Here is a 24,105-nt window from a genome sequence, read left to right on the forward strand (position 1 = left end):
CACGTACCCAGGTCAATCTCGTGTGGAACCTCCCACGCACCCCGTAGTACACGTACCCAGGCCAATCGCATGTGGAACTTCCCACGCACCCTGAAGTACACGTACCCAGGCCAATCATGTGTGGAACCTCCCGCGCACCCCGTAGTACACGTACCCAGGAAAATCGCGTGTGGAACTTCCCGCGCACCCCGAAGTACACGTACCCAGGGCAATCGCGTGTGGAACTTCCCGCGCACCCCGTAGTACACGTACCCAGGCCAATCGCGGGTGGAACTTACCGCGCACCCCGAAGTACACGTACCCAGGCAAATCGCGCGGCTGGGGGTTGGGGGTGATGGGAGACATGGGTGGGGGCCTGTTGGAAGCTGCCCATGGTGGCTGGGGGTGGGGGTGGTGGTAGACATGGGTGTGGCCTGGTGGAGGCTGCCCCTGGTGGCTGGGGGGTGGGGGTGGTGGTAGAAATGGGTGGGGGAATGGTGGAGGCTGCCCCTGCACTGCTGGGTGGTGGGGGTGATGGGAGACATGAGTGGGGGCTTGGGGGAGGCTGCCCCTGGTGGCTGGGGGGTGGGGGTGGTGGTAGACATGGGTGGGGGCCTGGTGGAGGCTGCCCCTGCACTGCTGTGGGGTGGGGGTGATGGGAGACATGAGTGGGGGCCTGGTGGAGGCCAAGGCGTGGGAGAACTGGCAGATTACGAGGCATTGTCCGGTGAGTCCTGGTGGCTGGGGGTGGGGGTGATGGGGGTGGTGGGGGCTGCCCCTGCACTGCTGGGGGGTGGGGGTGATGGGAGACATGAGTGGGGGCCTGGTGGAGGCTGCCCCTGCACTGCTGAGGGATGGGGGTGATGGGAGACATGGGTGGGGGCCTGGTGGAGGCTGCTCCTGGTGGCTGGGGGGTGGGGGTGGTGGTAGACATGGGTGGGGGCCTGGTGGAGGCTGCCCCTGCACTGCTGGGGGGTTGGGATGCAGGGAGACATGAGTGGGAGCCTGGTGGAGGCTGCCCCTGCACTGCTGGGGGGTGGGGGTGATGGGAGACATGAGTGGGGGCCTGGTGGAGGCTGTCCCTGGTGGCTGGGGGGTGGGGGTGGTGGTAGAATGGGTGGGGGCCTGGTGGAGGCTGCCCCTGCACTGCTGGGGGGTGGGGGTGATGGGAGACATGAGTGGGGGCCTGGTGGAGGCTGCCCCTGGTGGCTGGGGGGTGGGGGTGCAGGGGGACATGTGTGGGAGCCTGGCGGAGGCTGCCCCTGCACTGCTGGGCGGTGGGGGTGCAGGGAGACATGAGTTGGACATGAGTGGGGGCCTGGTGGAGGCTGCCCCTGCACTGCTGGGGGGTGGGGGTAATGGGAGACGTGAGTGGGGGCCTGGTGGAGGCTGCCCCTGCACTGCTGGGGGGGTGGGGGTGATGGGAGACATGGGTGGGGGCCTGGTGGCGGCTGCCCCTGGTGGCTGGTGGGTGGGGGTGGTGGTAGACATGGGTGGGAGCCTGATGGAGGCTGCCCCTGCACTTCTGGGGGTGGGGGTGCAGAGAGACATGAGTGGGGGCCTGGTGGAGGCTGCCCCTGCACTGCTGGGGGGTGGGGGTGATGGGAGACATGAGTGGGGGCCTGGTGGAGGCTGCCCCTGGTAGCTGGGGGGTGGGGGTGGTAGTAGACATGGGTGGGGGCCTGGTGGAGGCTGTCCCTGCACTGCTGGGGGGTGGGGGTGATGCGAGACATGAGTGGGGGCCTGGTGGAGGCTGCTCCTGGTGGCTGGGGGTTAGGGGTGGCGGTAGACATGGGTGGGGGCCTGGTGGAGGCTGCCCCTGCACTGCTGGGGGGTGGGGTGATGGTAGACATGAGTGGGGGCCTGGTGGAGGCTGCCCCTGCACTTCTGGGGGTGGGGGTGCAGGGAGACATGAGTGGGGGCCTGGTGGAGGCTGCCCCTGCACTGCTGGGGGGTGGGGGTGATGGGAGACATGAGTGGGGGCCTGGTGGAGGCTGCCCCTGGTAGCTGGGGGGTGGGGGTGGTAGTAGACATGGGTGGGGGCCTGGTGGAGGCTGTCCCTGCACTGCTGGGGGGTGGGGGTGATGCGAGACATGAGTGGGGGCCTGGTGGAGGCTGCTCCTGGTGGCTGGGGGTTAGGGGTGGCGGTAGACATGGGTGGGGGCCTGGTGGAGGCTGCCCCTGCACTGCTGGGGGGTGGGGTGATGGGAGACATGAGTGGGGGCCTGGTGGAGGCTGCCCCTGGTGGCTGGGGGTGGGGTTGCGGGGGGACATATGTGGGATCCTGGTGGAGGCTGCCCCTGCACTGCTGGGGGTGGGGGTGATGGGAGACATGAGTGGGGGCCTGGTGGAGGCTGCCCCTGGTGGCTGGGGGGTGGGGGTGGTGGTAGACATGGGTGGGGGCCTGGTGGAGGCTGCCCCTGGTGGATGGGGTGTGGGGGTGATGGGAGACATGAGTGGGGGCCTGGTGGAGGCTGCCCCTGCACTGCTTGCTGGGGGGGTGGGGTGATGGGAGACATGAGTGGGGGCCTGGTGGAGGCTGCCCCTGGTGGCTGGGGGGTGGGGGTTCAGGGGGACATGTGTGGGAGCCTGGTGGAGGCTGCCCCTGCACTGCTGGGGGGTGGGGGTGATGGGAGACATGAGTGGGGGCCTGGTGGAGGCTGCCGCTGGGGGGTGGGGTGATGGGAGACATGAGTGGGGGCCTGGTGGAGGCTGCCCCTGGTGGCTGGGGGTGGGGGTGCGGGGGGACATATGTGGGATCCTGGTGGAGGCTGCCCCTGCACTGCTGGGGGGTGGGGGTGATGGGAGACATGAGTGGGGGCCTGGTGGAGGCTGCCCCTGGTGGCTGGGGGGTGGGGGTGGTGGTAGACATGGGTGGGGGCCTGGTGGAGGCTGCCCCTGGTGGATGGGGTGTGGGGGTGATGGGAGACATGAGTGGGGGCCTGGAGGAGGCTGCCCCTGCACTGCTTGCTGGGGGGGTGGGGTGATGGGTGACATGAGTGGGGGCCTGGTGGAGGCTGCCCCTGGTGGCTGGGGGGTGGGGGTTCAGGGGGACATGTGTGGGAGCCTGGTGGAGGCTGCCCCTGCACTGCTGGGGGGTGGGGGTGATGGGAGACATGAGTGGGGGCCTGGTGGAGGCTGCCGCTGGGGGGTGGGGGTAGTGGTAGACATCAGTGGGGGCCTGGTGGGGGCTGCACCTGGTGGCTGGGGCGTGGGGGTGATGGGAGACATGAGTGGAGGCCTGGTGGAGGCTGCCCCTGGTGGCTGGGGGTTGGGGGTGGTGGTAGACATGGGTAGGGGCCTGGTGGAGGCTGCCCCTGGTGGCTGGGGGGTGGGGGTTGTGGTAGACATGGGTGGGGGCCTGGTGGAGGCTGCCCCTGCACTGCTGGGGGGTGGGGGTGCAGGGAGACATGAGTGGGGGCCTGGAGAAGACTGCCCCTGCACTGCTGGGGGGTGGGGATGATGGGAGACATGAGTGGGGGCCTGGTGGAGGCTGCACCTGGTGGCTGGGGGGTGGGGGTAGTGGTAGACATGGGTGGGGGCCTGGTGGAGGCTGTCCCTGCACTGCTGGGGGGTGGGGGTAATGGGAGACATGAGTGGGGGCCTGGTGGAGGCTGCCCCTGGTGGCTGGGGGGTGGGGCGGTGGTAGACATGGGTGGGGGCCTGGTGGAGGCTGTCCCTGCACTGCTGGGGGGTGGGGGTGATGGGAGACATGAGTGGGGGCCTGGTGGAGGCTGCCCCTGGTGGCTGGGGGGTGGGGTGGTGGTAGACATGGGTGGGGGCCTGTTGGAGGCTGCCCCTGCACTGCTGGGGGGTGGGGGTGATGGGAGACATGAGTGGGGGCCTGGTGGAGGCTGCCCCTGGTGGCTGGGGGGTGCGGGTGGTGGTAGACATGGGTGGGGGCCTGGTGGAGGCTGCCCCTGCACTTCTGGGGGGGTGGGGGTAGTGGGAGACATAAGTGGGGGCCTTTTGGAGGCTGCCCCTGGGGACTGGGGGGGTCGGGGTGGTGGTAGACATGGTTGGGGGCCTGGTGGAGGCTGCCCCTGCACTTCTGGGGGGGTGGGGGTGATGGGAGACATAAGTGGGGGCCTTTTGGAGGCTGCCCCTGGTGGCTGGGGGGGTGGGGGTGGTGGTAGACATGGGTGGGGGCCTGGTGAAGGCTGCCCCTGCACTGCTGGGGGGTGGGGGTGATGGGAGACATGAGTAGGGGCCTGGTGGAGGCTGCCCCTGGTGGCTGGGTGGTGGGGGTGGTGGTAGACATGGGTGGGGGCCTGGTGGAGGCTGCCCTGGTGGCTGGGGGGTGGGGGTGATGGGAGACATGAGTGGGGGCCTGGTGGAGGCTGCCCCTGCACTGCTGGGTGGTGGGGGGGATTGGAGACATGAGTGGGGGCCTGGTGGAGGCTGCCCCTGGTGGCTGCAGGGTGCAGGGGGACATGTGTGGGAGCCTGGTGGAGGCTGCCCCTGCACTGCTGGGGGGTGGGGGTGATGGGAGACATGAGTGGGGGCCTGGTGGAGGCTGCCGCTGGGGGGTGGGGGTGGTGGTAGACATGGGTGGGGGCCTGGTGGAGGCTGCCCCTGGTGGCTGTGGGGTGTGGGTGGTGGTTGACATGGGTTGGGGACTGGTGGAGACTGCCCCTGGTGGCTGGGGGGTGGGGCTGGTGGTAGACATGGGTGGGGGCCTGGTGGAGGCTGCCCCTGCACTGCTGGGGGGTGGGGGTGATGGGAGACATGAGTGGGGGCCTGGTGGAGGCTCCCCCTGGTGGCTGGGGGTGGTGGTAGACATGGGTGGGGGCCTGGTGGAGGCTGCCCCTGCACTGCTGGGGGGTGGGGGTGATGGGAGACATGAGTGGGGGCCTGGTGGAGGCTGCCCCTGGTGGCTGGGGCGTGGGGGTGGTGGTAGACATGGGTGGGGGCCTGGTGGAGGCTGCCCCTGGTGGCTGGGGGTTGGGGTGGTGGTAGACATGGTTGGGGGCCTGGTGAAGGCTGCCCCTGCACTGCTGGGGGGTGGGGTGATGGAAGACATGAGTGGGGGCCTGGTGGAGGCTGCCCCTGGTGGCTGGGGTGTGGGGGTGCAGGGGGACATGTGTGGGAGCCTGGTGGAGGCTGCCCCTGCACTGCTGGGGGGTGTGGGTGCAGGGGGATATGGGTCGGAGCCTGGTTGAGGCTGCCCCTGGACTGCTGGGGGGTGAGGGTGATGGGAGACATGAGTGGGGGCTTGGTGGAGGCTGCCTCTGTGTTAGGCGGAAACCTGTGCAGTTCCCTCTGGGACCACTGCAAAAGATTTAGGACTACAGGCGTTTGGCGGTGAACCCACTTGGTAGCAGTCTGTAAAACACAGATTCACTTGGTAGCTGTGGCTGAGCAGTCAGACTTCCCTCAAGAAGAGTTGAGCAGTATGTGGAGTATACAAAATAGGGCAATTCTTCACAGTAAGACAAGCAAACACGCAACAAGGCTTAGTGTAAAGATATTAAGGCATTTATTTATAACGAAACATCTATGGAAAACACTATGGCAAATTCACGGCAAACAAATCAAACACAATTACTCTATGAAGTAGAAAACGATCAATCCCCCTAGCAATACTTCGACAACTCTAGGTTCTACCGGTACCACTTATTTTCAGACAGAGGTGTATACCTCAACCTAGATGACACTCGAATATTAGTTAGGACGGGAGAGAAAAAGATAGGCAGGTTATGAAATCAACACAGTTCAATCCTTCGCGGATAAAATGCAAGGCAGGAAGGCAAGAATCACAATGGATCATAAAGTTAGAGGCCAGGCCCACTCGGAGAGAGGCAAGGCGCGATGTCCCAAAAAGTCTCTAGTGGAGATGCATTCAAGTCTTTGTAGCAAATTGTTATTGGCAGATTGAACCAGTCCAGAACAATAAAATGAGAAAAGCTTGGAGGCGACCCAACGGAACGGAGAGGATTAAGACACCTCACTCGAACCAATCGAAAGGGAAGCCAGGCGGACACAGTACCTTGTTGTGGAGGGCAGCTCCGGCGGGGCAGTTGTTCCTGGTGGTGGATGCACGTCGGGTCTTTGCCAATAGTAGAGATGATCTCGTCGTCGAAGAAAAGTGAAGTCCGGTGCACCACCAGGGAAGAGACCAGCCGCGGAGTGCTCCGTCACAAGGCACCACCTTTTGGTCGCGGTACAGGGGTAGTGGCTATCCGGTTGCCGAGGTGCTCTGCACGGGCAATTCGACCACTGCATCCTGAGGCGAATAAAAAGCAAAGGGGACTGGTTGTTCCCACCAGTCAGGGGAAGAGACTCTCCGGCAGGGAGATCTCCTCTGTCGTCGGGAAGTGGTGAGTCGGTTCTGCAGGGCTCCACCGGAGGTGTCCTCGTGCAGGTTGGCTCAGCGTTACCCTCGTCGGATTTTTAGGCCCTGTAGCGACTTCTGAAGATCCAGTCCCAAAAGCCCTGCTTTTATGCAGAAAACCCCCATTCTTTCAGCCTAGCTGTCAATCAACACATGCTAAGTGGTGAGCCGGAAGGCTCACCATTTGGGCCAATCACTCCAGAGTGCGACCGGAGTTGCCAAGGCAACTCGGTCCAGGGTGCCTAAACCCCCTCCCACACCCCTGTGGTAACATAGACAGAATGGCACCACTTTGGAGGGTCTCTATACAGAGCCCGCCAAAAATGGAACAAAGGGCTCGACCTTTGGTTTAGGAGTCACAGAGACGAACACAGACGCCATTTTACAAACCGAGTTCTGGCAGAAAATACCATCCGATAAACTTATTTAAGATAAGTAGATTGGTGGTACGTTAGAGATTAACGAGAAAAAGTATCAATCTCCAACAATGGGACGAATCCCATAGGGTTATGTTCGGGGTCGAACATAACAAGTAGTTTCCACTGCCACCAGCCAAAACTCGACGAGGGGGGACGGGACAGTGCCCCCTCGAGTAACAGATCCAGGAGTAATCGAATTACCCCTACTAGTATGTCCACAATAAGATGGTTTGTACTAGTTCTGTTAGTAAATTTAGGTCTAGTAAAGCCAATGGTGACTTTACATGCCCGGGGAGACAGTAGTCAGTCCCCGGGTATGGAGTCTATGGTGGAGGTCCACTAGGACGCCCCAGTGTTAAGGCATGTAGGGTGCGGTGTAACACACATAGAAAAACATATGAGACCCTATGGAGTAAAAGACCCCATAGCCCATCGAACACATTTACATTTCAAAGGAATTACACACATACATGTCCAAGAGTGGGAGAAAAAGAGTCTCACTCTTGGCAGGATGGAAAAAACAAACTCCAGAAATCCATCAAAGCTGCTGGGGGACTCACCAGGTTAGGAAATTCAGCCTAAACAGAGAATTCTTCCTAACACTCGACCCCCCAGACTAAGGGACAGGAGGATTTAATCCACTCCTGGATGAATCTCATACCTCAAGTCGATGACATACATCCTAGAGAGACCATCAGCATTTTGGTGGTGACACCCTGACCTGTGCTCCATGGTGAAATCAAACCCTTGCAGGCAGATCGACCATCTCAATAGTTTTGGGTTTTCCCCTTTCATTTGCATTAACCATCTCAAGGGTTGGTGGTCAGTCTGAATGACAAAAGTAGAACCATACAAGTACGGCCTAAACTTTTTCAGAGCCCACACGATAGCAAAGCACTCTCTTTCGATTGTTGCCCACCTTGTTTCAGGATCCTTCAGCTTGCGGCTGATGAAGCAAACGGGGTGCTGCCTACCTTTCCCATCCAGTTGACTGAGTACGGCACCTATCCCTACATTGGAAGCATCTGTCTGCACAATGAAGTGTTGGCGGTAATCAGGAGCTCTGAGTACTGGGGCTTGGCAAAGAGCCTTTTTCAGGTTTTCAAAAGCCCGATTGCACTCCTCGTTCCATTTATCCTTTTTAGGAAATTTGGGCGAGGAGATGACATTCAGTGGAGAAGCTATGGTCCCATAGTTCTCTATGAAATTCCTGTAATACCCAGTGAGGCCTAGGAAGGCTCTCATCTGGGTTTGAGTAGTCGGTGTTGTCCAATTTTGCACAGCTTCAATTTTACTGAGCAAAGGCCTTATTTCTCCACCGCCTACCTCATGCCCAAGAGAGACTACCTTACTCTGTCCAATTTGGCATTTGCTTGCCTTTATGGTCAGATATGGTCAGAGCCTGCAAAACATCTCTCAGGTGGGTTACATGTTCTTCCCAGGAATTGCTGAACACTGCGATGTCATCCAAGTATGCCATGCAGAAGTCCTCCATCCCATTCAGAACCTGGTTTACCATCCGTTGAAACGTAGCAGGTGCATTCTTCAATTCGAAAGGCATTACCTTAAACTGGTATAAGCCAACGGGGGTAGAAAATGCAGTTTTCTCCTTGGCATGGTCTGTCAGGGCTATTTGCCAATAGCCTGACGTCAAGTCAAATGTGCTGAGGAACTTGGCGGCGCCAAGTTTATCCACCAACTCATCTGTTCTTGGCAAAGGGTGGGCATCAGTCTTGGTGTCTGCATTAAGAGCTCTATAATCCACGCAGAATCTAAGTTCTTTAGATCCGGCCTTTGGTACTAACACAACTGGGCTAGACCATGGACTAGTAGAGGGCTCTATTACCCCGAGATCGAGCATCTTGCTGACCTCACCTTTGATGTGGGTTCGTACGTTTTCTGACATGCGGTATCCTCTGCTTTTGACAGGCAGACAGTCACCAGTGAGTATGTCGTGCTGGCCACAAGGGATCAAGCCTGGTGAAAGCGAGAACAGAGAGGCAAATTGATTCAACATAGATTTGCACTCTTCTTGTTGCTCGGGTGTCAGATTGGAGGAGAGATTCACTCCTTCAATTTTTTCATTTAAAGGTAAGCCTCTGAGGAGATCCGGAAGAGCCCCACTCTCTTCTTCTTCCTCGGATGATTCTAGAAGCAACGCTCCTACATCAGGTCGTGAGACATACGCTTTAAGTCGGTTGGTGTGAAAGACTGTCGGAGCCTCCTTGGGATTGCCCAAGTCCACCAGATAGTTAACCTCTCCGAGTTTACCCACTACTCGGTAGGGTCCCATCCACTTATCTTGCAAGGCCCTCTGCCTTGTTGGGATCATAACGAGAACGAGCTGGTCTTGAGCGAACTCAACCATGTTAGCCTTTTGATGGTGCCAGTGCTTGACCAATGCTTGTCCAGCTTTCAAGTTATCGCTTGCTTCCGTCATCATGTGTGACATTCTCCTCCGGAGACCTATCACGTAGTCAGTCACTCTGACTGGCTTGGGGGAAGGAGCACTCTCCAACCCCTTCTTAATCAGGGCCAATGGACCTCTGACGGGATGACCATAGAGTAGTTCGAAGGGAGAGTAACATACTCCCTCCTGAGGGACTTCTCTATAAGCAAAGAGAAGGCATGGCAGTAGAAGGTCCCACTTACGCTTAAGGGGTTCATCTAAAGCACCTATCATGCTCTTCATGGTTTGGTTGAACCGTTCGACCAACCCATTGGTTTGTGGGTGGTAAGCTGTTGAGAACTTGTAAGTAACTCCACAGGTTTTCCACATGGCTTTCATGTAGTGGGACATAAAGTTTGACCCCCTGTCAGAGATTACTTCCTTAGGAAACCCGACCCTAGTAAAAATACCAAGGAGGGCCTTAGCCACAGCCGGAGCTGTAACAGTCCTCATAGGAATTGCCTCAGGATACCTAGTAGCATGGTCTACTACAACAAGTATAAACCTGTTGCCTGAGGAGGTTGGAGGATCAAGGGGACCAACAATGTCAATCCCTACTCTCTCAAATGGGACTCCCACAACTGGGAGAGGCACTAAAGGTGCCACATTCTTGGAGCCAACCTTACCAGAGGTCTGGCAGGTGTGGCAGCTCCTGCAGTGTTTTTCTACTTCGGCCCCCATCTTTGGCCAATAGAAATAGAGCGAGAGCCTTTCCTTAGTATTCTTGAAACTCAAGTGACCAGCCAAAGGAATCTCGTGGGCTAACTGCAAGAACTGTGGTCTGTTCTCTTGGGGTACTACAAGTCGTTTGTAGTCTCCAGGTGCAGACTCGGTCGGTTCACTGTAGAAGAGGCCATCTTCCCAGTGCAACCTGTATTTCCCAGGCTCTTGCCCTTCAGCCTGAGCTTCTGCCTGGTGGCGAAGACCTTCCAGAGTTGGACATTCTCTCTGTCCCTTACTGAAGTCTGCCCTGCTGGGTCCACCTTCTGCCAGTAAAGACTGCAGCTCAGGATGGTCAACAGGATCCAGATCTCCAATGAGTTCCTGGCCTTCCATTAGCTCTTCCTCAGAGTCTAATTCTACCACGCAGGGTTGTACCTCCCTCTCAGCCTCGGCTGGAGGTGGAGTTACGGGTGTGACTTTGGACAACCGCGGGGAAGTCCGTGTCGGCTGCACTGGAATGCTGGCGGCTGGCTTCGGGATAGAAGTCTTAGGTTTCCCTTTCGCTTCTGATTTCTTGGAGACAGCGGCCGACAATTCCAGTGGAGCAGGAGTGATTTCTTTCTTCATCATCTCCTGGAGAGTACCGCGCATGGTCCTCTCTCTTGCCGGTCTGGTTAGCTCCTGTAACCGTTTACTAGGAGGTCTGGGAGTATGCGATACAACTCCGAGAGTTTTCAAATCGTTACCCAACAGTACGCGTCCTGGTACCTCACTCTGTATGCTGACAGGTATCTTCACAGTCATGTCGTTACACTGGATGAGAACTGGTAATTGGGGAAGCATCTGCACAGGCCCTCCAGCTAACTTGGTGAGGCGTTTGGGTGCCTTAGCAACATCCTCAGCCTGAAAAAACGATTTATCCACCACAGTTATGCTGGCCCCAGTGTCCCTAATGGCAGGAGTCTCCTGACCTTTCACCTGGACACTGTCCATATAATACTCTTTAGTATTATCGGGGATAGAATTATAGATATCTAAATTCTGTTGTTCCCACAACCCCAGAGATACTAAAGAAACGCTGGGTGAGACTCCAATGGGTTCGTCAGCTAGCAGTAGAAAGTTTCCACTTGCCATTTGGACTTCCTCCTCCGGAGCGAAGGCTAAGGAGACAAGCTGGACCCCTGAAGGTTTACCCTTACATCTGGGATCTCCTTTCACGTGATCAGTCGAGCCACAAACAAAGCATTTACCGAATGCTTTCTGGAATGGTGGCTTGTTCTGACCTCCTTCCGGTTTGGCACCAGAAGACACACTATTCTGAGGTGGTTTTCCCGGTGGCTTACCCTTCTGGTTTTGTTTGGGTCCCTCTTTGGAATGTGAGTTATTAGAATTCTCTTTTGAGTCTTTTTTAGGCTGTTTTCCCTCTTCCTTTTTCTGAGTTGCCCCAGAATCCTTATGGGTAGCCCTGTTGGCAACCCACAAGTCAGCAGCCTTAGCTAGCGCCCTGGAATCCAATTCCTTCGAATCAGCCAAGTCCTGTCTGAGCTCAGGAGAACAGGCATCATAAATAGACTCCAACATAAAAAGATTTCTCATACCCTCATAAGTGTTCACTTTGTAACCCTTAATCCATCCCTCTAAGTTTTTCAACCCTTCACTCACCCAGGTAGCCCAAGGGGTACCATCATGCTTTTTGAGGGTTCTAAACCTCCTAAGATACTGGGAAGGGGTCTTCCCGAATCTAGCTATCAAAGCTAGTTTCACACTTTCGTAATCCGTCTTATCCGCCTGCCCCAACTCCATTACCACATCAGTCGCAACAGGAGGGAGCCTAGAGAACAATCAGGGAAGCAACGCATTCCCGGTGATGTCCTGGAGCCCATGATTGTATTCAAACAGTTTCAACCAATCCAACACATCCAATCTCGGTTCATACATACCCACTAATTCCTTCGGCATCCAGGGTCTTTTGGGACTGGAGCTCCTAGAGGAACCAGAGGAGAGAGAAGCATTTTCCATAGACAACTTTTTCATCTCTAACTCGTGATTAAGTTCTATTTCTCTGAGTCTTAACTCAGCTTGCTTCTGCTCAGCCAGGCATCCATCCATCTGAACTCGAGCTCTTGGTTTCGTTTAGATTGAGCCAAGAACCGTTTGTATTCTAGTTCGAGCTTCATTTTTTCAAGTTCAAAATAAGCAGGGTTACTTGTGGGACCTGGTATGGGCCCCGTAGGCACAGCTGGTAAGGCAGGTAGAGGAGCAGGGGAGACAGTTTCGTTAGCCTCTCCGTCCTCATCAGCCTCTTCATCGCTATCATCAGAATTACGATTCAGATCAACACCATTACTGTCGTCTACATTCGCTGGAGAGATTGGTTCCTCTGAACCAGTACCCAGACTTTGGTTCGCCAGCAATCTCTCTATTAGTTCTAACTTCTTGCCTCTTACAGGGAGATTCTCTTGCCTACAGAGAGCTCGCAGACTCTCAGTATTTTCACCTGACAAGGACTCTTGACTGTAAGTTTCCATCGTAGACATGTTTCTTTTTTTTGAAAGTTGCTTTTTGTGCAAAGTTTTGTGGTTAGTTATCCTACAGTGTCGAAAAGCACTCTAAACTGTATACTCGATACAAATCCCACCGCTGAACACCAGTGTTAGGCGGAAACCTGTGCAGTTCCCTCTGGGACCACTGTAAAAGATTTAGGACTACAGGCGTTTGGCGGTGAACCCACTTGGTAGCAGTCTGTACCACACAGATTCACTTGGTAGCTGTGGCTGAGCAGTCAGACTTCCCTCAAGAAGAGTTGAGCAGTATGTGGAGTATACAAAATAGGGCAATTCTTCACAGTAAGACAAGCAAACACGCAACGATGCTTCGTGTAAAGATATTAAGGCATTTATTTATAATGAAACATCTATGGAAAACACTATGGCAAATTCACAGCTAACAAATCAAACACAATTACTCTACGAAGTAGAAAACAATCAATCCCCCTAGCAATACTTCGACAACTCTAGGTTCTACCGGTACCACTTATTTTCAGACAGAGGTGTATACCTCAACCTAGATGACACTCGAATATTAGTTAGGACGGGAGAGAAAAAGATAGGCAGGTTATGAAATCAACACAGTTCAATCCTTTGCGGATAAAATGCAAGGCATGAAGGCAAGAATAACAATAGATCATAAAGTTCAGAGGCCAAGCCCACTCGGAGAGAGGCAAGGCGCGATGTCTCAAAAAGTCTCTAGTAGAGATTCATTCAAGTCTTTGTAGCAAATTGTTATTGGCAGATTGAACCAGTTCAAAACAATAAAATGAGAAAAGCTTGGAGGTGACCCAATGGAACGGAGAGTATTAAGACACCTCACTCGAACCGATCGAAAGGGAAGCCAGGCAGACACAGTACCTTGTTGTGGAGGACAGCTCCGGCGGGGGCAGTTGTTCCTGGTGGTGGATGCACGTCGGGTCTTTGCCAAGAGTAGAGATGATCTCGTCGTCGAAGAAAAGTGAAGTCCGGTGCACCACCAGGGAAGAGACCAGCCGCGGAGTGCTCCGTCACAAGGCACCACCTTTTGGTCGCGGTACAGGGGTAGTGGCTATCCGGTTGCCGAGGTGCTCTGCACGGGCAATTCGACCACTGCGTCCTGAGGCGAATAAAAAGCAAAGGGGACTGGTTGTTCCCACCAGTCAGGGGAAGAGACTCTCCGGTAGGGAGATCTCCTCTGTCGTCGGGAAGTAGTGAGTCGGTTCCGCAGGGCTCCACCGGAGGTGTCGTAGTGCAGGTCGGCTCAGCGTTACCCTCATCGGATTTTTAGGTCCTGTGCGACTTCTGAAGATCCAGTCCCAAAAGCCCTGCTTTTATGCAGAAAACCCCCATTCATTCAGCCTAGCTGTCAATCAACACATGCTAGGTGGTGAGTGGGAAGGCTCACCACTTGGGCCAATCACTCCAGAGTGCGACCGGAGTTGCCAAGGCAACTCGGTCCAGGGTGCCTAAACCCCCTCCCACACCCCTGTGGTAACCCAGACAGAATGGCACCACTTTGGAGGGTCTCTGTACAGAGCCCGCCAAAAGTGGAACAAAGGGCTCGACCTTTGGTTTAGGAGTCACAGAGACGAACACAGACGCCATTTTACAAACTGAGTTCTGGCAGAAAATACCATCCGATAAACTTATTTAAGATAAGTAGATTGGTGGTATGTTAGAGATTAACGAGAAAAAGTATCAATCTCCAACAATGGGACGAATCCCATAGGGTTATGTTCGGGGTCGAACATAACAAGTAGTTTCCACTGCCACCAGCCAAAACCCAACGAGGGGGGACGGGACAGTGCCCCCTCGAGTAACAGATCCAGGAGTAATCGAATTACCCCTACTAGTACATCCACAATAAGATGGTTTGTACTAGTTCTGTTAGTAAATTTAGGTCTCGTAAAGCCAATGGTGACTTTACATGCCCGGGGAGACAGTAGTCAGTCCCCAGGTATGGAGTCTATGGTGGAGGTCCGCTAGGACACCCCGGTGTTACGGCACGTAGGGTGCGGTGTAACACACATAGAAAAACATATGAGACCCTATGGAGTAAAAGACCCCATAGCCCATCGAACACATTGACATTTCAAAGGAATTACACACATACATGTCCAAGAGTGGGAGAAAAAGAGTCTCACTCTTGGCAGGATGGAAAAAACAAACTCCAGAAATCCAGCAAAGCTGCTGGGGGACTCACTAGGTTAGGAAATTCAGCCTAAACAGAGAATTCTTCCTAACACTCTGCACTGCTGGGGGGAGGGGGTGATCGGAGACATGTGTTGGTGATCAGTAGTGCAAGGTGACATGTGGGTTGGCTGTTGGGCATGGCCATGGTGGATGGGTTGCCTGTGGGACATGAGCAGGGGTACAGGGTAGTACCCTGTGGTGTGGGCTGCCTGCAGGGGCCGTGGAGGGTGTAGAGGGAACACCTGGGAGGACCCACATGGCCAAATCACGTGTAGCATTCCCCAGCACCACCGAAATACACGTACCCTGCTGAAATTGTGTGTGAATCTTCCCGCGCACCTCGGAATACACGTACCCAGGCCAATCGCGTGTGGAACTTCCCGCACACCCCGAAGTACACATACCCAGGCCAATCGCGTGTGGAACTTCCCGCGCACCCCGAAGTACACCTACCCAGGCCAATCGCGTGTGGAACTTCCCGCGCACCCCGTAGTACACGTACCCAGGCTAATCGCGTGTGGAACTTCCCGCGCACCCCGAAGTAGACGTACCCAGGCCAATCGCGTGTGGAACTTCCCACGCACCCAAGTACATGCGCACACGCTATTTTTCACACAGCAGGTGTCCGTGTTTGTCGGTGCCCCTTTGCACCTCATTTGTCCTAGAGGGCCACTGTATGGCCCATTCATCAAGGCTGTATATGGGTGCTTTTTGTTAGCGCACATTTTGGCGCACATTTTTTTCAGTCGCAGGGGTGCTACCGCCTGCTTTCTTGTGACATACTTGTTTGGCCCTGTGCGCGTCTTTGACCGTGCGCTGGTTTGCCCTTTTCGATTCCATGAATACGGGTTGTAGGCGAGCATGTGGGCGTTCCGCGCACTTGCCTCCTGTACTTCCCCCGTGACGCCCATATTTTCACGCGTTGTTCTCCATTCCGAGTGTTACGCCCCGTGTTCCACCTACTTTTGTGATGTGCGCCGTGCTATGTGCGATTTCGCAGTGGCCGTGGCGCACGCTGTTGGATGACCTGTGCGCCGGCGTGCGCGGTGCACATTTTTAGCGCACATCCAATGTTTTTCTAGCGCACGTACTTCCATGAATCGATGTGCGCTGGTTTCCCTGCGATTTTCACACTTGCACTGCGATTTTCACACTTTTACTGCGATTCGCACGTTTTGGCACCTCTGCGCAGTAATTTTCGGCACACATTATTTCCATGAATCGACCCCTCAATTGGTATATCCCTCTAATCTAAGTCATCATCCTTAAGTGCAGACACCACTAAGGGAGCTAAGTTAGTTTTCGTAGTGCCTGAGACCGTGCAAAAGGCGTGGTGCACATTATAAATCCAAGTAACATAGTATAAAATAGCACCAGAGTTACTCAGAATAACATAACATAGCACACCATAACATAACATCAGTTCATTATGGAATAGGATCTAAAGGGGACAGCCACTTTCTACGAGGACCTAAAGAAAAGCTGAAAAGGCAAGACATACCCAAGCATCAAACTACTAGAAACATGTGTTTAGCAAGTGCAAGTTTGCAGAAGGACTAATTTCAATCGACACACAGACCTCACCATACTGCTCTACTGATAAATGATGCCAGCCCAAATGTTGACTAATCACACTTTGTACAGAGCCCCACTGCTCTCGAGCTAGGTCTGCGTTTTAATCAATAAAATAAATACAAATATTTGTATTAAACTCTCAAAATCTGCATACACTTTCACTGGTTGCCCCACATGCCCAATGAACCAATGGATATAAACAGCATTGTACATGTACTGAAATGTGGACATTAGCCTTCTGCCTGTGTGTGAAATCAGTGTAATTAGCCACTTGCTGTTGGCGTGTTGTGGACACCATCTATAAATATTCTGTAATAACACCCCTGGGCATCGATAGCTGTTTTGTCATATGAGCAACAATCCTTTAATTCAGGATTGATTTATTTTTTAAATGTCATGGGTGGCCCGTCCATAGTGGGTGATAGGGCATTGACCTCTCGTATCATCAACTATCATGTAGGAGCCGCTCAATCCCAGTATAAACAACAAACGCTCTCTCAATGGCCATAGTTTCCCTTTGACAATTCTGTTTCCCAGCGTGCATGTCCAGTGGTGTCGAGAGGAATCAAAGTTATGCGGGTGGGGTGGCTTGGAGTGCACAAAAGTATGCTTTCCCAAACTGATGCAGGCCCCACACCTGGCACCCTGCCTCGGCCCCACACCTGGCACCCTGCCTCCCCTCCACCAGAGCCCAGGCCTCACACTTCGCATCCTGCCTCCCTATCACCAGAACCCAGGCCCCCTCCCTGGCATTCTGCCTCCTCACCATCAGAGCCCAGGCCCCATACCTGGCATACTTTCATCCTACCACCAAGAGCATATGCCCCATACCTGGTATTCTGCACCTCCACCACCCATAGCCCAGCACCCATACCTACTATCCTGCCTCCCCTCCACCAGACCCCATGCCTCATGCCTGGCATCCTGCCTCCCTACCACCAGAAGTCAGGCCCCATACATGGCATTCTGCCTCCACACCATCAGAACCCAAGCACTGTACATGGCATCCTGCCATAGCCCAGATCCCTTCCCTGACATCCTTCTACCCCACCATGCAGAGCCCAATCCCCTGGAATCCTGATTCCCCAGAGCCCAGGCCCCATACCTGGAATCCTTTCACCCTAACACCCAGAGCATATGCCCCATACCTGATATTCTGTATCTCCACCACCAGAGCCCAGGATCCACACCTGGTATATTTTATCCCCCCATTGCCCTGGGCCCAGGCCCCATACCTGTCACTGTAACTCCCCACTGCTATAGCCCAGTCCTCATACCTAGCATCCTGCCTCCTCAACAGCCGGAGGCCAGAACCCAGGCCCCATACCTGGCATCCTGTCGCCCCACCACCAGAGCCCAAGTCCCATACCAGGCCTACTTCTCCCCAACACCTAGAACTCATTCCCTATATCAGGCAGCGTACCTTATCACAGCCCAAGCCCCATACTTGGCATCCTGCCTTCTCAACAACCAGAGATCAGAATGCAAGCTGAATACCTAGCATCCTGCCTCCCAACCACCAAAGTCCATGTCCGTACATGGCAACCTGCCTCCCAACCAACATAGCCCAGGCCCCATATCTGCCTTTCTGCTGCCGACCACCAGAACCCAAGCCCCATACCTGTAATACTACCTGTTCAATAGCCAGAGCCAGAACACAAGCCCCAAACCTGGAATCCTTCCCACAATACCAGAGCCCAAGCCCGAAAATAATGTTTTCCATTGAGATAAGCAAACACTTGACTTCGATTTTTCCACAGTGAAAAAGTTTACTCCCATTTCTTATTAGGTGGTTTGTAGAAGAGCAGTTGCATGCCTCTGCAGGAAATCCTACCCCCCTTCCTCCTATATGTTGGAAGTCTGAGATTATACCATGTTTTACACCAGCAGTTGTGCCACTACTGCAGTGTCTATTCGAAAGAAGATACCCATTGAGACAACCTTATCAAATGTATGCACAAAGAAACTACAATCTGAGGGAGGAACTCCCTGAAGGAATATGAAAAAGAGCAAAGAGAGAAGTTAGTTATGTCACAATAGACATGTGCGACATCCCGAGATGTTGACTGAAGAGGATGCATAAATCTTACAGAACCTAATGCCGAAGTAAGGAATTGAGTAAACGTTCACATGCGAGAAGATTGCACGAGTACGAAGTGCTGCAGAGAATCAACCGTTCAATAATTGTACAGATGCTGAAATGCAATGTAGATTAAGTCATCATAGAAGCTGGCTATACATAGTAAATAGAATGCAGGTGAAGTCGCCATTGTATAGAAGCTGGACATAGGTGTCATGAATTTAGTAAACCAGGACCCATGAAGAGAAAAGACCAAAATTGTGAAGCATGAAAGAATAAGCTCAAATCATGGAGCTGCATGGCAAGGCTGTTTGGCCTGGTATCAAAACTCAAGCAGCCAAGGTCAGTTATCTATTCTTGAAAGCAGTGAACATGCGAAGGATGAATCATCTCTTGTTGAGGTGCAAAGAAAGAACACTGAGAGTGACACATTTTGTTTGAAACATTTAAAAACCTGCAAAATGGACCAAAAAGTGGTCTCCTATCACGTGAGTGAAGGATGAAAATAGAGTTGAACTTGAAGTCCTAGAACAAGGATAGTGAGTTCCTGCACTCCCATGTATTCCCAGAGACAAGGATACTTTGCAAGGCCAAGTTCAAAGACAATCTTCATGGCAGAAGCCATGGGCAATGAGAGATGTTGGGCTAACTGGGTGGTGAAGTACAGTCAGGTCCACCTCCTTGCTCCTGTGTCTGAGATTACGCGCTGCTAAGTGAACCAAAGGTTTGAGACATGGCACAAGTGTGCCAACGAATTGTAGAGGTCTGTATAACGAAGGACCTTGTAGTTTGAAGACCAATTGAAAACTGTCCTTAATGATTGTGAAGATGACATGTTTAAGAGGTAGGCATATATTGTCCACTTGACAGTGGGCAGCCAATTGCAATCCTAACTTCTATAGAAAGTATACTTAGATGTTCGCCTTAAACCAATTACAATCCAATGTAGGTTTTTCATTATTTGCATACCAACCAAAGAGATTCCCTAAATAGCACACTAACATATCACATTTACCCAAATACAGCTCCTCATGCCCCTGCAACACCACAACAGCACAGACCATAATCACACAAATAATTTTCATTACCAACCTGGAGCACACATTAACCACTGCTCCAGACAACTCACACAATATATAAAATGTGCACACCACAGAGAACCTTACCTTTTCAGATCATGTACACGTCAACAGGCTCTGCTGAGGTCAGTCCACTATACATGAAGAGATTATATTATTTGCCCAGAATCACCCACTTTGGTTAAACAGTAAAACTGAGATGTTAAACCAATCTACACTTTAGGCATTTGAACACATAACTTTCAACCTCAATTTCCTACAGATGTGTACATTTCGTATTTCAAAGCCTACCATAATACTGCCTGATAGAGCAGACTGCTCAAGTTTACCATGGCCATGCGTGAGAAGGCGACCCAGTCCTGTTTATGTTTGATAGTGTGAGACATGTAGTTTTACTAAATTTCGAATGGGATAGAACAAATACTAATCCCAGAATCCAGATGGGGGACAAACCGGACTGGATGGATGTCTCATGCCTGGCCACTGGAAGCTTGAGAGTGCTGATAGTTTACTTGCAAAATACACATATCTCAAATTAAAGTAACCTTACAATATGTAGATCCATAGTGAAAAATGTTAAGCCAAAAGAATATTGTTGTAATTCTATTTTCCACATCCTGAAAAAAATTGAAGTTGCAGAATGCTAAATAATGCAAGCCTGAAAAATGCCTTCCTTTTACACAACTGTACTTTTCTCACTTTAAAGATCACTAAAAAAGGTTTTGTAGTAACGTCACTGGGAGAACGCTCACATTGGTCAAACACTTGTTGTACAACTTTGTAATAACATTTAATTATCCCTAAAAAGCAATCTGATGTTTCCATGTTAAAGTAGTAGACTTAATTACTAACTTTGAAAAGGTAAGCTTTCTTGTGTAACTTTAAATATCTTGTAAGTGTAGGTAAGCCAGCTGTTTGGAGTCTCTCAGATGGGATACACCATAAGATAAGACATAAGACAAATGAGCAATTGTGGGTCATTAAGTCAACGTTAAAGGGCAGGGCTGCATGCAGGCCAGTCAAGGAGTCTTATTCAGCTGCAAGATTTAATGGGCTTTGCTGCAATGTCAACAAGCCCGCTTTAAGCTTTAAGCGACTTGGCAACACTCCCAGGGTAGGTCTTCACCTGTCTCTGGGGAAGAGGGGCACAAAGGGGGACAACACATTTTGCAGGGGAGGCCAGCCCCCCCCTGACCCTACCCTAGTGACGCCACTTTGCATGTCCAATGAGAGAAGGGTGTTTTACTTTCCTAGCCTTTCCTGGCCCTTGTAAATGCATGCTGGGAAACTGCACCTCAGAATGTGTGTCGGGGCACTCTTGCACTTCTCTGCAAATTCAAACTGCAGGGGGACGTACTGATGGAGTGCCTTGGCTCCTGCAAACATGTTCAGGTGCCATGAAGTGTTGTATGCTTCCAGGTTCCTGTTCTTGTGTGTGGGAGCAGCAAGGTCTTCATCATGAAAGACAATATTGTGGTGAGGATAAGAATTCGGACAGGGGCTGAAGGTAAGTGCACAATTGTAGTCTGCATGTATGATTGTGTATGTTGGTATGTGTGTAAATTCATGTGTTAATACATGAGTGTGTCATGTATGTGTGGTTGGGTGCATGTGTGAATGAACAAGTGAATACTGTGAATGTGTGTGTATGAGTGAGTGACTGTGTGTCTGCATATGTTTGTTTCACCCTGGGTGCTAATTTGCCAGTGGAGTTGGGGAGGTATTATTTTTTACTGCACATTTATAATAAAGGGAGCATGATAAGTGTTATTTTGTCTCTAGAGTGGCATTTTGGTGTAGCCAGTCTAGCCATTTCTTACTGCGGCATGACATTCTTTTCTGGACAACTTTTCTAAAGCATGCATGATAATGTAATATAAAGTAAAGTGGTCTCATTTAGCACACCTTCTGACAATAATTTTGGCCCACTGCACATGACCCTATATGAAAGGAGAACATGGTGTTTTAATCAGATTATGGAAGGCAGATGTAGAAGCCTTTGATGCTGATTGATGCAGGTCGGCAGAATTACCTGGTACCTGTGTGTAGATATGAACACCTCTATGTTGTTTTTGGTTGAAAAATACTAGGTAGGTTAGCCATATGGGCAGTCCCCGGATTTTGGAGTGAACAAATTAACAGCATGGTTGTTGAAACATGGATAGGGTCTGAATCTGTTCAGTATACTAGAACTAGGAGGTAATCTGTAGGAGCATGGGAGGTGTAAGGATGCACAATTTTAATAGTGAGGACTAAGTTTAGGGATGAGGGGGTGAAGAGTGGGGGTGGAGGTATTGTCACTTCCTGGCTCTTGATGGTAGAAGGTCACTGAGATTAAATGTGTCGATGAGTGCCATGCAGGAGAGGTTTCATGATTCAGCTTAGTTTCCCGCAGATGGTAGTGGCAAGAGTTTTAAAACATGTTTGTCGTAAATTAGCCTGGGTTTCTGGTGCACACTTTTTAGTTGGTTGCTATTATTTTAATTTTCTTTCAAAGTGGTTGGTTAAAAAGTCAAGTCTTGAGAAGCTTCCTGAAAGTCAAGTGGTTCACCTCCAACAGGAGAGACATTGTTAGGGTGTTCCACAGGTGTGTTGCCAGAACTGAAAAAGAGGATCTTCCTTTGCATTTTTTGTTGAAGTTGGGGACTAGTACCAGTGCAGCATTGCTGGAACCATTTGTTCTGGAAGGAGTGTAGTGTTGAAACTTACTTCTGAAGGAGAAAGGGCCCCGCTCTGTGGTATGAACAATGGATGAGGCATTTGGTTTTGAAATGTACACTTTTGTGATGGGTAGGTACTGGAGTAAACGTAATCCAGGTGCAAAATGTTCAAATTGCTTCCTTCTGAAAAGTAGACTTGATGCTGCATTGTGAATTCTTTGAAGTTTCTTCATTGGGTAATCTCAGCATCTGAGCTAGAGGCTGTTTGCATAATCTAGTTTGATTAGTATTAGAGAAATTATGCGGATGGCCCTGTGGCTGACTGGCAAGTAAGGTAAGATGTAGCAGAGCATGCACACCTGTGAAAAACAGATTCTGATGATGACTTTGAGCTGTGGAAAAAGACTGGGGATGTTGTCCATTATTGTTCCAAGATTTCTTATCATGGTTGACTGTTTTTTTCAGGTTCCCATCTCATCAGGCCATGGGACTGAGGTGGAGTTAGAACATGTACGATTACAGAGCATCAGCTTTGGTTTGCATGGGTTGAGTTTCAATCTGTTTGTTGTCATTGATGTGTCCATCTGTGCTAGGCTTTTTTTATGTATAGGGCATTTGGTGATGAGTGGTTCAAAAATGTGTAGATAATTTGCATGTCATCCACATAGTTCTTGCCGGAGATACCAGATTTGTTGATGATGTAAAGTAGGGGTGTCATGTGGATGTTGAAATGTATAGGTCAGGGTGTTGATCCTTGGGGTACTCCGCGGGTAATTGGACAAGGCCAGGAATTGTAGGGTCCCAAGATTGTGGTTTCTGTTGTTCCCATGAGGAAGGAGATGATCCAGTGTACAGCTGATTTTTTTAATACCAATATCTTCCAGTTTTTCAGGAGTATCTTGTGACTGATGGTTTCAAAAGCAGCTGAGATGTCTAGCCGGATGAGTGCATTTTCTGAGTTTGCATCCACATTTTGTTCATTCTGTACTCCTAGAAGGTCTAAAACCATGCTGTGTCTCATTCGGGAGTTGGTTGGTTTTGATAAAGTCCCAAAGTTGATGAAATATGAATTCATTTAGAGAGGTTTCCTGATGAAAGGCATGTTTGCAATGTGCTGATGGCTAGCTCGGTCATACAGTTTTGCTCTGGGCTTTTTTTGGTAAAGTTTGGATGTATGAAGATTTCAACTTTGCTGTATCTCTTGCAGTGCTAATGGAGTCATCGAGGAGGGATAGGAAGATGGGTGCTAAGTGTGTAGATTTAAAAATAATTTGTAAAGATTGGGAGTACATGGATCCTCAGGAGATCCTGGTGGGTGGCATGAGTCAATGGTAGCTTGTAGGTCCACTGTAGACAGAAGGTGGGAAGACAATAGAGAGGAGGTAGTGGTAGGTGTTGGTGGAATTTCAGTGGCATGCGGGTGGGAGAATCCTTAATTGTCAAGGTGAATCTGGATGTCTAGGATCTTTTGGTTTAAATATGCAACAATCTTGTCACAGAGTTCTTGTGTAGGCTTAGGGGTTGCGTTACAGACAGTCAGGTTTTTGAAATCTCTGATGTAATAATGCTATACATTTCCCTTTTGGTTTGATGCTCAAATCAATGCATTTGGAGTAGTGTGCTTTAATTCCATTGAGTATTTCAGTCCCGATTGTAGGTGAATTTGCTAGTGTGTTTTTCTTCCAGATTATCTTCAGTTTCTGGTGTTCCTCTTTTAAGTAATTTAGTCTGGGGGTGAACCAGTGACTTTTTTGATTTTTTGAGAGATTTGAAAGGTTGTTTACGGGCAATGCAGACCAACGTGGAAATAATCCAGTTGTGAATGTGGTGGAGTTTTGCATTCAGTGTGGTTGTTGAAGCATCTGCGGGTATGGTAGATCTGGTTGCTTCTAGTCTTTCCAGTAGGGAGTTGATGTGTAATTCTTCCCACAATCTGGTCATGCTCAATGGTTCTTTTGAGGACCTGCGAGGCGGGGTCTCTGTAAATATTGTGAGTGGGATAGATAAGTGACCCACTCCAAGAGGTGCACTGGGGAGAAGACAGTGATTATGTTTTCATTACAAAAATTGCCATCCAGAATGTGTCTGGGACCTGGGAACCTTGACCATCTGTTTAAGGTTTAATGCAGTGAGGTTCACGCCAAGA

Source organism: Ambystoma mexicanum, chromosome 6q, assembly GCF_040938575.1.
Source record: "Ambystoma mexicanum isolate Mex_15411 chromosome 6q, UKY_AmexF1_1, whole genome shotgun sequence".
In the NCBI taxonomy this organism is placed as follows: domain Eukaryota; kingdom Metazoa; phylum Chordata; class Amphibia; order Caudata; family Ambystomatidae; genus Ambystoma; species Ambystoma mexicanum.